At 43.0% G+C, this 18,322-nt stretch overlaps 1 protein-coding gene across 3 annotated transcripts in view; it reads right to left on the bottom strand.

Annotated features, from left to right (window-relative positions):
• The window catches only part of SLC25A13 (solute carrier family 25 member 13), a 231,539-nt gene that overhangs the window by 146,579 nt on the left and 66,638 nt on the right, over nucleotides 1-18,322 (bottom strand). The window lies entirely within an intron of this gene.

The following is an 18,322-nucleotide window of genomic DNA, read 5'->3' as shown; positions in this document are numbered from 1 at the left end:
CACTCATTACTGGCATCTGCCAACCACACGCAGATTAAACTGAAGGATGACACCAGGGCGAGAGATAAAATCCAGATAAATTAGACATGAAATGGGGCTTCCCCAGTGGCTCAGAGGATAAAAAATCTGGCTGCAATGCAGGAGACCCAGGCCGGGCTCAATCCCCGGGTCAGGAAGATCACCTGGAGAAGGGAATGGTTACCCACTTCAGTATCTTGCCTGGAGAACCCCAAGGACAGAGGAGCCTGACCCCAGTCTGTGGGGTCACAAAGATTCAGACACGACTGAGCGACTAACACATTCACTTTAAAAGACGTGGAAAGTGACACCAAGACACTTGTAGTCTGGTAAAACAGAAGAATACTAATCTAGACTACTATACAGAGAAGATGAATGGTAAGACAGGCACCAATGTGACGGTAACAGAATTTTGGTAAGAAATCAAAGAAAGCTTTGTAGAGCGGGTCTCAAAAATTAGTGAAGTTCTGGTATGCAGTAGAAGTGGGGGAGGGGTCACTTTAGCGGAAAAGGCTGCAGAAAGGCAGGTGCAAAAAAGTATGGGAGTTTGTAAGGAAAACAGTGAGGAACTAATTTTCTCTGGACAGTAAAGTGCATCAGAGAACACTGGAATGAGATCAAAAGTTGAGAGATATAAGTTTCTGAACAAGATCATGATCTGATCAGATCTATCCATCGGAAAGAACAAAACAGGCCACAGAGGCTTTGACTTCCAATGAGTAAACACATCCACGGAGGATGTCTTAGGAAAGTTCTTTGCCACTGTTTTGTACTTGTTTAGTCACTGAGTCGTGTCCGACTGTTTGCAACCCCATGGACTGTAGCCTACCAGGCTCCTCTGTCCATGGGATTCTCCAGGCAAGAATACTGGAGTGGGTTGCCATGCCCTCCTCCAGGGGATCTTCCCATTCCGAGGATCAAACCCACAGCTCCTGCTTTGACAAGCAGATTCTTCCCCACTGAGCCACATGGGAAGCCCCGTTTTGTATTATAAACATCCAAATATTTCAGTGATACATTGGGATAGTCCAAGTCTCGAGGAGATAGAAGGAGAAAGAGAACAGGAGTGGTTTCCCCTGTTTCACTGAACACTTACTTCTAAACATTTAACAGAGAAAACACATTTTTATACAGAGCACGAGCTACAAAGCTAACTTTGCTATTTCCGGAATGTCACCTGATTATAATGATAACGCCACCAAGAGAGGAAAACTCTGGTGTGTTCATTACACCGTCTCTACGTTGCTCACTACTGAAACACCCTTCCGAACGGAGGGGAACACTCAGGCACAGCAGGTGCTATGGAAGAACACTTGCCCAGAACGTTTTCTCCTCAACTGTAGTCTGCCTCACTGAGAATCTCGCTGTGAGCGGGACCAGGCGTGCGCGGGCACGGCGGGGGAAACACAAACGTGGAGTGGAAGGTCCTGGCCTGGACTAGCTGACAGCTGCTGGGGGATGGGAGGTGGCCACGTGCATCTGTCTCCCCCAGAAGGCAAGCTGGGTGTCAGAAGTAAAAAGAAGAAGAGAGAAAGCATTCGGGGGGCACAGTGATTTACGCTGCCTGGAAGAATGTAGGAAGGCTCCACAAAGCTGTGGCATTTAAAGAGCAAATGTTCAAGCTGAAAAGAACGTAGAGATCATCGGACTTCCACCTCCTCCTTTTACTTCTGAGAAAACCAGAAGATGTTATGGCTTGTGTGAGGTATAATAATTGGCTTCTGCCATTTTGGCCTGAGAACAAAGTATCCTGGTTCCCATTCGACTGAGACCGCATTCCAAGTGGTACGGTAGGATGGAGAGGGGAGAGAAGCGGAGGGGGAGGACGATCCACGCGGAGGGAAGAACTCCATATAGAGGTGATGACCAACAGAGTGTGCTGTGCCTGGAGAAGGACAGAGGCGCTACCCACCCTGCATCTCGTGATCCTGCGGAGCCGAAGGGTGGTTGAGCTGTCATGCCAGCCACCTGAAAGCCTAGAAAGACCAGCTGGAGAATCCTGATTTTTTCTTTTATTTTTTTGCCAGGCAGTAAGAAATCACTGGAGGTTTGGGGGTTAAAAAATATCAGGGTCAGATATTCGTTTTAGAAAAGGAACTGGGACACAAGATGAATGTAACAGAGAAAGATGAAACGTGGGGGGAAAGGAGGAGATGCGGGGAAGAGAGCTTGACGGCTAGAGTGGGCAGGGGTGTAAACCAGAGCTGGAACACTAGGGCAGGAGAAAGGGGAAAGGAGGGGAAACACAACGGCCGCAGGAGGACTTAGCACGCAAGGCGCGCACTGTAAATGAAGCTGCCCGCAAGCGTTCACTCAGGGAGGCACGCGCACCCGGCTCCAGACCACGGAAGCCCAGCGGAGGAACGTGTTTCTCATTGGCTGCTTTCTTCTCGCCACCACCCATCATCGTGCCCTGGGACCTCCGCAGAGCAGCACCAACAATCCCACCGCCACACACTCACCAGCTTAACCTAGGGGTCAGTTTGTCAAGGCAAAAAATATTCACGTTCGTTAAATTACCCCTGCACAGATGGTGGTGAATAAAGACAAATCACAAAGTGTGAGTAGAAACGGGATGTCTCTTTAATGTGAATAAAGGATAAAGGAAGACTTAAATAACCAGAAAAAGAGAATCTCATCTCTCTTAGAACGAAGCCTCCTCTGGCAACGTCAGAGTGATTTCATAATTGGCCAAAGAATGCTCTGGTATTTTAGGCATGTTACAGATACCAAAAAGGTATGTAATTTGCTAATCCTGTAGATACAAGTATCATGTTGATACGTCTACGTAGGAGGTATACAGATGAACCATGAAATAATAACGCTTTACTGTTCATCAACGTCATTTTGGATTTTCAAGGTAATCTGACTAGAAGGCTATCAGAATAATTATATAGGACTATATTTATTTACAGTGTGATATCTAAAAACATTGTGTGTGTGTGTATATATATGTTTTTCATATAAACAGTACTCCAGACTCACTTTACAGATTTAATGGGATTAACATAAATTACAATAAAGGATCCAAGCTTAATCAAGTTCAGACCTGGCTGGTGAGCTCACTCACTTCCTTTTCTACCCTCAACTTCCCAAAACTTCGACAGGGGTGAGTGAGTGCTCAATCACCTCAGTCCTGTCTGCCTCTTTGAGACCCTATGGACCACAGCCTGCCAGGCTCCTCTGTCCATGAGGTTTCCCAGACAAGAATACTAGGGTGGGTTGCCATGCCCTTCTCCAGGGGATCTTCCCAACTCAGGGATCGAACCAACATCTCCTGCATCTTCTGTATTGTGATTGGATTCTTAACCACTGAGCCACCAGGGAAGCCCTGGACAGTGGCAGATGCCCTCTCTGATAAATCACACAACTCTGACAAGCTCTGTGACTGGTCTCTAAGGAACAGTCCCACAGGGACACTGATGCTCACCTTCAGCATCTGACTGACAGTGGGATAAGGGGAATCTCAAGATTCAGGGAGAGTAGGTTTCCAACTACACTATTTCATGCTTCTGACACGAGCAGAGAGTTTGTTATTTTTTTTTAAGTGAATCATTTTTGTTCTCCAAACCACCAGAGCTATTGTTCTTCTGAAAGCCATTTATAACAGCACCTACAAGTCCTTTAAAGTCTGGGTAAAACAGCTGAAACACTACACATTGCTTTCACACACCAAGCCGAGGAGGAAGGGGATTAAAAGTGGAGTGCCTCTGGACATCATGCTTAGGATGATGCCAGACTGCACATCTACTGTGCACAGAGGAAGATTCCAGAGGATATATATACCAAAGTGATGGCAGCGCTTCTTTTTTATTATTTTTATTTTTAATTGGAGGATGGTTGCTTTATGATGTTGTAGTAGTTTCTGCTATACAACCATGTGAATCAGCCATAAGTGTTAAAGTGTGTGTGTGTGTGTGTGTGTGTGTGTGTGTGTGTGTATCTCCTCCCTCTAGAGCCTCCCTCCTGCCCTGCCCTGCCAGCCCACCCCTTAGGTCATCACAGTGTGCCAAGCTGGGCTCTGTGTTAGACAGCAGCTTCCCACTAGCTATCTGTTTTATACCCAGGAATGTACATATGTCAATGCTACTGTGTCAGTTGGTCCCACCCTCTCCTTCCCCCACAGCAGTGCTTCTTCACAGTAGCATACTGTAGCCTCCTCTCCTGCCCTTCTCATTTTGCAAGGGCTAGCTCTCAGCCTGGAGAGACTTACAATAGAGAATATATACTGAAAATTATGACATTATGGAAAAGTCATAAGCAACACAAGAGAAGTAGAGATAAACCACTCTATGAATTCAGAGGGGGGAGAGGGTACTGTTACACTGAGAGAAAGGAGGAGATGGAGAAAGTAAAATTAGGAACACATGGCATCAGAGGGAAGCTGTGCCCACACGGTCATGTAATATTGGTCTTACAAGAGAGAGCAGATGATCAAGTTGAGAGGGCAGGCAGGGAATGGAGAGACCGTTGACTCCAGTGGGAATCTGGGGGCGGGTCTGTGTGCTGAGTGCAGGCCCTTGCTATGAACATACAGAGGAAAAGTACAACTTCTGCCCTGAACACCTGGAGGTCTGAGGCTGGGGAGGGGAGGGGCAGATGGTGAGTGAGGAACCAAGGAAAGAAGACTGGAGATGAAGAGCCACAGGAAGTGCAAGCAAGCTAGAGTAACGACGAGTGCAAAGGCAGGCATGGTGCCTGCAATAGCAGATGAAGTCTGGAACTTTTAGTGACGTGATGGGTTTGGGCTTCAGACCATTCGATCTGTCAGAAGAGTGTAAAGTGAATTGGAGGGAGAAGAGCCTGAGTATGGGGAGACTGCTGGCTGAGTCCAGGGAAGACTCCTGAAGACCTGAAGGAGAAAGAAAGGCTCCTTATGACACGAGGATCGAAGCATATGGCACCTCGCTCTGCAGGGGGCAACCCAACAGCACAGCAAGTCTTACCTTTTCGTTTAACTGGAGGATAACTGCTTTACAGTGTTGTGTTGGTTTCTGTTGTACATCTTCGTGAACCAGCTGTAAGTGTACATATGTCCCCTCCCTCTTGAAGCTCCCTCCCACCCCTCTAGGTCGTCACAGAGCACCAGGCTGAGCTCCCTGCATCATACAGCGAATTCTCATTAGCCACAGCAAGTCTGAACAATGCGCACACTCTTTGACACCACAATCCCACTTCTCAGAATTTACCCTAAAAAATAATCAATGGATGTGTGCAAACTTAAACCTATAGGAATGTTCAAGCAGTACTGTTAACAGTGAAAAGAGGGAAAACCACCTCAATATGTGACAATGCATGACTGATTAAAGGACCATTCATACACAGAAAACCGTCCAACCACTACCAACTGCAATAAACAAATTCATGCCATTAAGTAGAAAGTTGGTTACACAAATTATATACAGACAACAAGCCCATTTTGTTAAAATGGACAAAAAAAAACGATACACAAAAAGAGTTTCGAGAGTGAACACCAAATTGTTAGAGGTATCTCTAGGAAATTAAAATATTAGAAATTTGAATTTTTTTTTCCTTTTGCTTGCCTATATTTTCTAATCTTTTCAATATACACATACGAAATTACTTGTGTAGTAAGAAAAAGAAAAAAAAAATTCTATGAAACAAAACAGCAAGGACCTAAACTTGGGTACTGGCAGAAAGACTGAATAAGATGGGGTGTGGGGGGAGAACTGAAAAAAGAAGCAAATGACTGTGGAGAGGCTCACACCACCGCTGGCCATCCAAGGTGGAAAACCTCCAGGTCTCTTTCTCCCTGCTGTTGCTTATTCTTAGTCGCCAGTAGCTTGTACCCCATGTGGTCCCTTTCATCTCTCGCCTGGTTCCTATCTCCAGGCCAGCTCTGCGGCTATGAAAGTTTAAGCAACTGCACATAAGGATCTGATCGCTTTAGACTTCAGAAACTTTGGTCGTAGACAATGCACCATATCAAAATCCAATTACGACTTTTACTTAAGGTTCCTAACCACAAGAGTGCTTCGCAAAAATAACTTCTCCTTACAACTCTCTTCTGTGTGCACAACGAAGCTAAACAATTGCACAGGATTAATGGCAGAGATAAAAGTAAAATCTAACTCCAAAAGCTGGGTTCAGACCACCAGACCATCAGGTTCACGTGTCTGTGAATGTCAAAAGACAAAAAAACAAAAACAGAACTAGGCTCTCCTGTTATCGCCAGTTTATCAGAAGAGTTTCAGCCTCCGTGACTTGAACATCTTTAACAACTTTGGGGTTTTCCAGTCTTTTATCTCCCTCCTGAATACCTGGCAAATATACACTGTTCAGGCCACCAAAATATTTGTACCCTACACTTATTATATGCCAGGCAATGCTCTTGGCACTGGGGATACCATGAAAACAAATCCATGTCCTCGAGGAATTTCATTCCACTGGAGAAGGGAGGCAATGAGCACAAACATACACAAATAAAGATGAGATGATTCTAGATCAGATAACAGTTGTGTAGAAGATAAACCTGAAAAATGCATTAATGTAGTGCTTCTTAGTCCTGGCAAGCCTATTTAATGGACATGAGGAGGAATCAGATCAATCATCTTTTTTTGTTTTCCTATAAACCTTTTATTTTGTATTGGCGTATGGCCAATTAACAACAGTTAATCGGTGACAGTTTCAGGGGAATAGTGAAGGGACTCAGCCAGACAGACACATGTATCCATTCTCCCCCAAACTCCGCTCCCATCCAGGCTGGCACATAACACAGAACAGAGTTCCATGTGCTGTACAATAGTCTTCATTGGTTATCCATCTTAAATATAGCAGTGTGTACACGCGTTTGTTTGTTTTTTAACCTTCCCATGCAGCTGAGCTTGAGAACAATCGGGCTAGATGGCGAGAAGATGCCTCTTGGGGAGGCAGCATTAAGACCTAAATGATGAAGAGGAGGGAGCATGGGTATTTTGGTGGAAGAAAGCTCACTGTGAAATCGGGCCCTACCACCAACCTTGGCAAGTTCCCAGCGTGGGGGGTGGGGGTGGGGGGCGGTGTGCAGGCAGAGAGATAGGGATGAAGGAGGGTGCAGGGCACACAGATTGCTTTTCATCCACACACTTGGATTTCATTCCAAGTACATCACTCCCCTCTGCTGAGGACCTCCAGTCATGTTGGGGAGTCTTTGGCAGGGGGAATGATGTGAGCTCCTGGAAAGAATACTCGGGACACCTTGGAGCACAGACTGCAGGTGAAGCAGTGAGTCCAGTTTCAAGTGGGTGGGACCAGGGCCATTGCAGGAGAGTGAGAAACAGAAGTAGTCAAATCCAGGATACGTGCTCTAGACAGAGCTGGCCGGCTTGTCCCAGAGGTCAAAGCACACAGCTTTTAAAGCCCCGGAGCAAGTCAGGTGTGCCCTGGGGACGCCCGGTGGCCTGAAGCCACTAGAGCAGCACAGACTACTAAGGATATGAGATCTGCTACTTGAGCAGATGATGGAGGTCATGAATAAAGATTTTATTCAATACCCAACAGATGGTTAGTAAGTACACAAACTAAGCTTCAATAGCTCTAAGCATATAAAGCAACTGTTAACACTCTCTAGAAAGAGACAATGAGTTATGACCTCATTTTATATTCTAAAAACCAGTTATATATGGGAATCTCAAAAAACGGTACAGATGAACCCATTTGCAGGGCAGGAAAAGAGACACAGAGGACAGAGGCAGAGAAAAGGCTTGCGGACCCGGCGGGGGGCTGGGGGGTGTGGAGGAAGAAGAGGGTGGGCGGAATTGAGAGAGTAGCCCTGACACATATACACTGCTACTGTGAAAGAGACAGCTGCTGGGAAGCTGCCGCATGGCACAGGAGCTCAGCCTGGTGTCCGTGGTGACCAGAGGGGTGGGATGGAGGGGGTGGTGAGGGGAGGAGGTTCGAGATGGAGGGGAGGAACCACACTTATGGCTGATGCATCTTGCTGTATGGCAGAAACCAACATAATATTGTAAAATAACATTGTAAATTATACTCCAATTAAAAAAATTTTTTTTAATCAGTAACAAGGTAGAAAGAAGCTGGAGTTCTAGTTTACCCTTTGCCTAACTGGCAGCATGGTTCTGCTGGACAGGTTGGAACAGACCTCCTTTCCTCATCTTTCACAGGTGCCCTACAATCCCATTTTCTTCCATCTTCAGGCACAGGGAGCCGTCTGCAGCCACCCCGGCTCCAACACCAGTTTGGCATTTCCAGGAGGGCATCTGTTCTTGGGCCAACTGGGGTCCCCTGCTCCACCATGCATTCAGGTTGAAGTCTCACGGCAGCGTTTGCCAAGGGGCTATTTAAATTCACTGGCTGCAATGAAATCTGGCAGATTGAGTATTGTTCAAACAAGCAGGCTACTGTCTGGCTTCAAAAACCTATTAAAGATTTTATTAGCAATTTTACTGTATTGTTATCATGAATTTAGCACACTATAAATACCACCTCTGCATATATCATGGTCCCCATATTGCCAAAAGAAGATAAATACATAGGCTCTTGTAACTGTGAGCTTAACTCAGTAAGTGATATGCCCATACTTCCAGAACTACCTGTCTGGCCACTGCCTTGCAGTTCATTTCAAACAGCACGTGAGCTGCCCGAGTCTGACTGTGCCACGTACTGGGGTTAACAGAGGGTATTCTTATATCTCCAACATTTTCTTCCTTATCAGAGGGATCAAACATGTTAAACAAGTATGATTAATCCCTGTTCTACTCCACTTTTGCGAACAGTTCATTCAGTTACATACCAAAAAGTATGTAACCTACACATCCTCTATACCCCATTGCCTCTTTCCTTCCTTGTTAAATGATACTGCCCAAGGACCTAAAGAGAACTGTCTGGCCACCTCCCATCTTTCAACCTTTGAATTATAAAAATGTTCTAATCATGGACAATCTCTATAAGACGTCAAGAAAAAGAACCACCACAAACTTTGTAAAACTGAGACAAATCATATTCTCTATCTCCATAAGATTCTTTTCTTTTTTTCCTAAATAAATCATTGTTTTAAAAAGAAAACCTAAAAAGCTATCTTATTATATTACATTGTATCTATTCTGAATAGTTACCTATATGGAGAGATTTCAATACAGTATACCACAAATCATCTTTATTTTAATTATATCACAGGGGCATTTTGAGTTCTGGCCAAAGACTTTTATTCTTTTAAATAAAAAGCATACTCTGTTCATGAGAATATAAATTGGTGCAGCCACTGTGGAAAACATTACAGAGGTTTCTCAAAAAATTAAAAATAGAACAACCATTATGACCCAGCAATTTCACTCCTGAGTATGTATCTCAAGAGAAAGAGAACACTAATTCGAAAAGTTACCAATGTTCACAGCAGCATTATTTGCAACAGCTAAGATAGGGAAGCCACCTAACTGTACATGAACAGATGAATGGATAAAGAGGTGACTGATACACAAAGAATGAACTACTCAGCCGTAAAGAATAAAAATTTTTGCCATCTGCAGCATCATGGATGGACTTGGAGAATATTATGCTAAGGGAAATAAGTCAGAGAAAGACAAATATTGTATGATATAAGTTATATGTGGAACCTAAAAAATACAAGAAACTAAAACAGAAAAACACAAATACAACAAACTAGTGAATATAACAAAACAGCAGCACACCCACAGACACAGAGAACAAACTGGTGGTTAACAGTGTTGGGAGAAGAACGGGTTAGGTGAGATCTAGGGGTAGAGGATCAAGAGGTACAAATTATCATGTAAAAACTAAGCTACACAGATATACTGTATGACACAAGGAACACAGCCAATATTTTTAAATAACTAAAAATAAATTAAATTATTAAAAGATTGATGAAAAAGAAAATAAAAAGTACACAAAGTTACCAAAAAAACCCACTATAAATGACTCATTTTTAAACTGGGGATTGCCTATAAAGGGGAAAAAAGTTGAAAGACAGAAAGACCATAAATGACCCATTCAAAAAATGGGCCAAAGAACTAAATAGACATTTCTCCAAAGAAGACATACAGATGGCTAACAAACACATGAAAAGATGCTCAACATCACTCATTATCAGAGAAATGCAAATCAAAACCACTATGAGATACCATTTCACGCCAGTCAGAATGGCTGCGATCCATAAGTCTACAAGCAATAAATGCTGGAGAGGGTGTGGAGAAAAGGGAATACTCTTACACTGTTGGTGGGAATGCAAACTAGTACAGCCACTATGGAGAACAGTATGGAGATTCCTTAAAAAACTGGAAATAGAACTGCCTTATGATCCAGCAATCCCACTGCTGGGCATACACACTGAGGAAACCAGAAGGGAAAGAGACACGTGTACCCCAATGTTCATCACAGCACTGTTTATAATAGCCAGGACGTGGAAGCAACCTAGATGCCCATCAGCAGATGAATGGATAAGAAAACTGTGGTACATATATATAATGGAGTATTACTCAGCCATTAAAAAGAATACATTTGAATCAGTTCTAATGAGATGGATGAAACTGGAACCTATTATACAGAGTGAAGTAAGACAGAAAGAAAAACACCAATACAGTATACTAATGCATATATATGGAATTTAGAAAGATGGTAACAATAACCCTGTGTACGAGACAGCAAAAGAGACAGTGATGTATAGATCAGTCTTATGGGCTCTGTGGGAGAGGGAGACGGTGGGGAGATTTGGGAGAATAGCATTGAAACATGTATAATATCACGTATGAAACGAGTCGCCAGTCCAGGTTCGATGCACGGTACTGGATGCTTGGGGCTGGTGCACTGGGACGACCCAGAAGGAGGGGACGGGAGGGAGGAGGGAGGAGGGTTCAGGATGGGGAACGCGGGTATACCTGTGGCGGATTCATTTCGATATTTGGCAAAACTAATACAATATTTTAAAGTTTAAAAATAAAATAAAATTAAAAAAATAAATAAAGAAAAGAAAAGAAAGACCATTGGTGAAAAAAGGGAAAAGCAGTTGCTATAACTATACTGAAAAATCCATTTGGGTAAGAGATGAGAATACCAAACTACTTTACCTGCCTCCTGCGAAACATGTATGCAGGCCAAGAGGTAATAGTTAGAACCAGACATGGAACAATCAGATTAGATCAGATTCGTTCAGTCACTCAGTCGTGTCCAACTCTTTGTGACCCCATGAATCGCCAGGCCTCCCTGTCCATCACCAACTCCTGGAGTTCACTCAGACTCACGTCCATTGAGTCAGTGATGCCATCCAGCCATCTCATCCTCTGTAGTCCCCTTCTGCTCTTGCCCCCAATCCCTCCCAGCATCAGAGTCTTTTCCAATGAGTCAACTCTTCGCATGAGGTGGCCAAAGTACTGGAGTTTCAGCTTTAGCATCATTCCTTCCAAAGAAATCCCAGGGCTGATCTCCTTCAGGATGCACTGGTTGGATCTCCTTGCAGTCCAAGGGACTCTCAAGAGTCTTCTCCAACACCACAGTTCAAAAGCACAATTCTTCGGCGCTCAGCTTTCTTCACAGTCCAACTCTCACATCCATACATGACCACAGGAAAAACCATAGCCTTGACTAGACGAACCTTTGTTGGCAAAGTAATGTCTCTGCTTTTGAATATGCTATCTAGGTTGGTCATAACTTTCCTTCCAAGGAGTAAGCGTCTTTTAATTTCAAGGCTGCAATCACCATCTGCAGTGATTTTGGAGCCCCAAAAAATAAAGTCTGACACTGTTTCCACTGTTTCCCCATCTATTTCCCATGAAGTGGTGGGACCAGATGCCATGATCTTCATTTTCTGAATGTTAAGCTTTAAGCCAACTTTTTCACTCTCCACTTTCACTTTCATCAAGAGGCTTTTTTTAGTTCCTCTTCACTTTCTGCCATAAGGGTAGTGTCATCTGCATATCTGAGGTTACTGATATTTCTCCCAGTAATCTTGATTCCAGCTTGTGTTTCTTCCAGTCCAGCGTTTCTCATGATGTACTCTGCATATAAGTTAAATAAGCAGGGTGACAATATACAGCCTTGACGTACTCCTTTTCCTATTTGGAACCAGTCTGTTGTTCCATGTCCAGTTCTAACTGTTGCTTCCTGACCTGCATACAGATTTCTTAAGAGGCAGATCAGGTGGTCTGGTATTCCCATCTCTTTCAGAATTTTCCACAGTTTATTGTGATCTACACAGTCAAACGCTTTGGCATAGTCAATAAAGCAGAAATAGATGCTTTTCTGGAACTCTCTTGCTTTTTCCATGATCCAGCGGATGTTGGCAATTTGATCTCTGGTTCCTCTGCCTTTTCTAAAACCAGCTTCAACATCTGGAAGTTCATGGTTCACATACTGCTGAAGCCTGGCTTGGAGAATTTTGAGCATTACTTTACTAGCATGTGAGATGAGCGCAATTGTGCGGTAGTTTGAGCATTCTTTGGCATTGCCTTTCTTTGGGATTGGAATGAAAACTGACCTTTTCCAGTCCTGTGGCCACTGCTGAGTTTTCCAAATTTGCTGGCATATTGAGTGCAGCACTTTCACAGCATCATCTTTCAGGATTTGGAATAGCTCAACTGGAATTCTATCACCTCCACTAGCTTTGTTCGTAGTGATGCTTTCTAAGGCCCACTTGACTTCACATTCCAGGATGTCTGGCTCTAGGTCAGTGATCACACCATCGTGATTATCTGGGTCGTGAAGATCTTTTTTGTACAGTTCTTCTGTGTATTCTTGCCATCTCTTCTTAATATCTTCTGCTTCTGTTAGGTCCATACCATTTCTGTCCTTTATCGAGCCCATGTTTGCATGAAATGTTCCTTTGGTATCTCTGATTTTCTTGAAGAAATCCCTAGTCTTTCCCATTCTGTTGTTTTCTTCTATTTCTTTGCATTGATCGCTGAAGAAAGCTTTCTTATCTCTTCTTGCTGTTCTTTGGAACTCTGCATTCAGATGTTTGTATCTTTCCTTTTCTCCTTTGCTTTTCGCTTCTCTTCTTTTCAGAGATGGCAAGAGTGAATGTTGACATTCTAGGAATCAGCAAACTGAAATGGACTGGAATGGGTCAATTTAACTCAGATGACCATTATATCTACTACTGCGGGCAGGAATCCTTCAGAAGAAATGGAGTGGCCATCATGGTCAACAATGAGTCCAAAATGCAGTACTTGGATGCAATCTCAAAAACGACAGAATGATCTCTGTTCGTTTCCAAGGCAAACCATTCAATATCACAGTAATCCAAGTCTATGCCCCAGCCAGTAATGCTGAAGAAGCTGAAGTTGAAAGGTTCTATGAAGACCTACAAGACCTTTTAGAACTAACACCCAAAAAAGATGTCCTTTTCATTATAGGGGACTGGAATGCAAAAGTAGGAAGTCAAAAAACACCTGAAGTAACAGGCAAATTTGGCCTTGGAATATGGAATGGAGCAGGGCAAAGACTAATAGAGTTTTGCCAAGAAAATGCACTGGTCATAACAAACATCCTCTTCCAACAACACAAGAGAAGACTCTACACATGGACATCACCAGATGGTCAACACCGAAATCAGATTGATTATATTCTTTGCAGCCAAAGATGGAGAAGCTCTATACAGTCAGCAAAAACAAGACCAGGAGCTGACTGTGGCTCAGACCATGAACTCCTTATTGCCAAATTCAGACTTAAATTGAAGAAAGTAGGGAAAACCACTAGACCATTCAGGTATGACCTAAATCAAATCCCTTATGATTATACAGTGGAAGTGAGAAATAGATTTAAGGGCCTAGATCTGATAGATAGAGTGCCTGATGAACTATGGAATGAGGTTTGTGACATTGTACAGGAGACAGGGATCAAGACCATTCCCATGGAACAATGGACTGGTTCAAAATTGGGAAAGGAGTATGTCAAGGCTGTATATTGTCACCCTGCTTATTTAATTTATATGTAGAGTACATCATGTGAAATGTCAGGCTGGATGAATCATAAGCTGGAATCAGGATTGCCATGAGAAATATCAATAACCTCAGATACATGGCAGAAAGCAAAGAGAAACTAAAAATCCTCTTGATGAAGATAAAAGGAGATCAACCCTGAATATTTACAGGAAGGACTGATGCTGAAGCTCCCATACTTTGGCCCCTGATGTGAAGAGTCAACTCACTGGAAAAGACCAATGCTGGGAAACATTGAGGGTAGGACGAGAAGGGAGCAACAGAGGATGAGATGGTTGGATGGCATCATCGACCAATGGACATAAGTTTGAGGAAACCCTGGGAGACAATGAAGGATGGGGAAGTGTGCTGCAGTCCATGGGGTCACAAAGCATCGGACACTACTGAGCAACTGAACAACACCAAAGTAGATTTTTTTTAAAATCTAGGTTTCTGAGATCTTCCCTAATTCTTTTAAGGCTGGATGAGAAGACTTTCAATGCTATTTAAATGGTTAATGCCTAAAAATAAAAATAAAATTTTAAAAAAGGCACTTCCTAGCAGTTCAGTGGTTAAGACTCCATGCTTCTAGTGCAGGGGGCACAGGTTCAATCCCTGGTTGGGGAACTAAGATCCCACATGCTATGAAGCATGGCCATAAAGAAATACATTAATTAAATAGCAAATGAAGAAGGATAATGGGGAGATAAAATGCAGGTAAGCCCGATAAGTCAATAACTGAAAAGGCAGCAGGCACACACACTGTTAACTAGCATTTTTAAGTGACCTCTATCACTGCATAAAGCAGCTGCCTAGCTGTCAGATCCCCGCGGAAATCAGTACTTTAAATGCTTTCAGTAGACTACGTGCCACCAGACCCTTTGGAATACCCAACTTCAGTCTCCAGTTTGATTAGTACAGTTGAGAGCTGAAAAGCACAAAAGCAGCCTGTGCTCCAGAGACTCTGTGAGCAGCTACAGCACAGCAGACAGATCAGGGAACAACCTTCTCATGCACAGTTAGCAGACATCCATGCTGCCTGGGTTTCCCAGGTGGGGCTAGTGGTAAAGAACCCACCTGCCGATGCAGGAGGCATAGACAAACTGGGGTTCAATCCCTGAGTTGGAAACATTCCCTAAAGGAGGGCACAGCAACTCACTCCAGTATTCTTGCCTGGAGAATTGCATGGGCAGAGGAGCCTGGTGGGCTACAGCCCATGGTGTCACAGAGTCAGACGTGACTGAGCACGCATGCGCTGCAGGCTACCTGTGGGGCCGCAAGAGAGTCAGAGACAACTAACGACATGCTACCTGTCGGTGTTTTTTGTTCAAATAACATTCTAAAATACCAAAAGCTGATTGAGTCAAATCATTTTGCGATTGCAACACAACACCTTTCTCAATGAGTTTTTCTGATCTCTGGAGCAAAGTGACGATTAAAATGATATTTGGAGCCAAATAAGAGCATCTAAGCAAGCACTGACACACAAAAAGTGGCAAGAGCAAACGTGCCACTGCCTGGCATCTGCCAACGCAGCAAGTGCCCGGCTAGACACTCTGTGACTAAAGAGCAGAAAACTAAATTTTTTTAAAAATATGTGAAACCATGTTTTACTGATTCCCCTTTGAAAAACCTTATCAGTTACTAGGAAATATTTTAACATTTTTCTTTCAGTTATGAATTTCACATTATGGATACACACAATAAGCTTTTTTGTTGTGATCAGAACAGAAGCCCTGAGCACAGCAAAAAATTCAGTGGCTGAAATGGCCTTTATCATATTTTTCTAAATAAAATTATTCATGGTGTGGGCAGGAAGAAACAGAAGTACATAAGTTTGAGCCAGAATATCACATGCACACACAAAAAAGCCAACATTAATATCTGCTGTGCCAGCTGAATTCAAATTAACCTAATTTTACATGTTAATTAAACCAGCTATTTTCTTCTTATTGTATTTTTGCTTCTTAAATAGTAGAGTCTACAAGTGGTTCCCAACAGACTTGTTCCAATAACAATGACGTATTCATTTACTTCTATTATGACCGTACAATACAGTAACTGAGCAGTAATTTTTCACAGTCAATTACATGTGTGGTTCTTTATGCTTAAAGATGCTGAAATAATGTGTACTATAGAGCCATATGCCTGAATCTCTAGTCTGCCTGAGGCAGTTGCCCGGGTAACACATTTTCTCTTCGGTTTAGCATAACCCTTCATTGAATATCATTAGGTGTCATTAAATAGCAAACATTAACATGAACTTCAATACACTGCTTAGATAGAGTCATTTTACCCATGTAAACAAGTGCTCCATCATTTATAAGAAGCTTAAAATAGATTATGATTTTCTGTATTTAAGACCATGAAAAAGAAATTTTAAAAGTGCCCACGTGTTGATTCCCAATTGAATTTGCAGAAATTTCTCTTATATTAATAACAGAACTCAGACCAAGTTTCACGGGCAATACCTCTCATCAATAGGGTCATAATATTTCACTGTAAGCAAAGAAGGATTAGGGTTTAAAATTTTACTTTAAATTTACTTAAAGTTGTAAAATAACTCCATCAATCGCATCTCAGACCATCAAAGACTTTTACTCTCTTTTCTAACAAGGCGAGAGAGCACGGGTTCGGTAACAAAATTAAGAATAACGTACTTAAAAATCAAGGCATATGGTAAGAAACAGAAAGTAATGGGATAAATTATGCATTGTCTAAAACATTTTAAATTTAAAAATTTAGCTCAGAAATGGTAATGTGCGGTTTATACAGGGTATTTCAGAGCAATGATTCCATCAAGAAGGGCAGCTGTCCCCAATAATCCCCACCAGCCCTCCATCCCCCGCCACCCCAGATGAGCATCCCTAAGGAAAAAAAAACGATGTTCTTGCTCCACAAAGTCTCAACACTTGACGCCTTCCCCCTCCCCACCCACATTCCCAAGCAGATTACTGCTCCTAAACCATGGAATTATGATTTTTCTGAGATACTTCGTAATTCCATGTAAGCCTAACTGCTCAGCCTAAAAACAATTACAACTCGTCCTTTATCACCTGCGTCACAAAGGGCCTCCAAATTTTCAACGTTTATTTTAAAGGACACACACAAAAAGAAAACGAATCATCAAATGGCACGGCTGTCTCCAACATGCTTTCTCACCTTTCCCAGTAAGGTAGAAAAACCTCCGTGTGCTAACCACTTCACTCACACGTGACCTCTTTGCAACCCTACGGACTGGGGCCCGCCAGGCTCTTCTGTCCAAGGGATTCTCCAGGCAAGAATACTGGAGTGGGTTGCCATTTCTTCCTCCAGGGGGTCTTCACAGGGATCAAACCCGCATCTCTTATGTTTCCTGCGTTGGCAGGTGGGTTCTTTACCGCTAGCGCCACCGAGAAAAGCAGGTTCTCCAAAATGCTGCAAGTGGGAGTAGGGGTACTGATCAAGGTTCCAAAGGCAGCCCCAGCACTGTCCTCGGTCAGCCCAAGAATGAAGAGACAGATCTGCCAAGAACAAATAGGTTCTTGCTAGTGAGGGCTGAGATACCAGAAATAACTCTGATGACAAACCGGGATCTTTTTTCTCTTTTCCACATCTGTTTCAAAATAAGGAAGAAATGGCCACACAGAACGGGATGACTGAGCCTCAGGTGCCACACTTCCACCTCCCACTGCTGCACAAATGCCCACTTAACCAAGGAAAACCTCAATCATCATGTTCAGCCCAGCCACTGAGATGTGGCTGGTGAGGAGAAAATCACCTGATATTAAATGTATATTCTGTTTTGGCTTCAACACTCTGGAGTGATGAGGTAAATCATGAGAAACAAATTGAGAAGACAAATAAATCTTTAAGCAAAACATGTTCAAGATATTACTGTGATTAGTATAGATTCAGTCACATCTTTGAAGCCTCTATAATTGGTGTCATGAATGATCTAAGACACTGCTGCTGCTGCTAAGTCACTTCAGTCATGTCCAACTCTGTGTGACCCCATAGACGGCAGCCCACCAGGCTCCCACGTCCCTGGGATTCTCCAGGCAAGAACACTGGAGTAGGTTGCCATTTCCTTCTCCAATGCACGAAAGTGAAAAGTGAAAGTGAAGTCACTGAGTCGCGTCCGACCCTCAGCAATTCCATGGACTGTAACCCACCAGGCTCCTCTGTCCATGGGATTTTCCAGGCAAGAGTACTAGAGTGGGGTGCCATTGCCTTCTCCAATCTAAGACACTAAAGGATTGAAAGTAAACTTTAAAATTAAAACTAGATTGTATAAACTGTTATTTCAGAAAAAAGTAGCCTAAAAAGAAATATTATTAATGAGAATTGAAACAAAGAGTGATTTCTGCTTACATTATTCTGATTAGGTAATATTTCTGGATTTTACCCCAAATCTACAATAAACAAAATGCTTT

Source organism: Bos mutus, chromosome 4 (genome assembly GCF_027580195.1).
Source record: "Bos mutus isolate GX-2022 chromosome 4, NWIPB_WYAK_1.1, whole genome shotgun sequence".
In the NCBI taxonomy this organism is placed as follows: domain Eukaryota; kingdom Metazoa; phylum Chordata; class Mammalia; order Artiodactyla; family Bovidae; genus Bos; species Bos mutus.
Note: the sequence above shows the minus strand (reverse complement) of the source record. Positions and strands in the feature narration are given on the sequence as shown.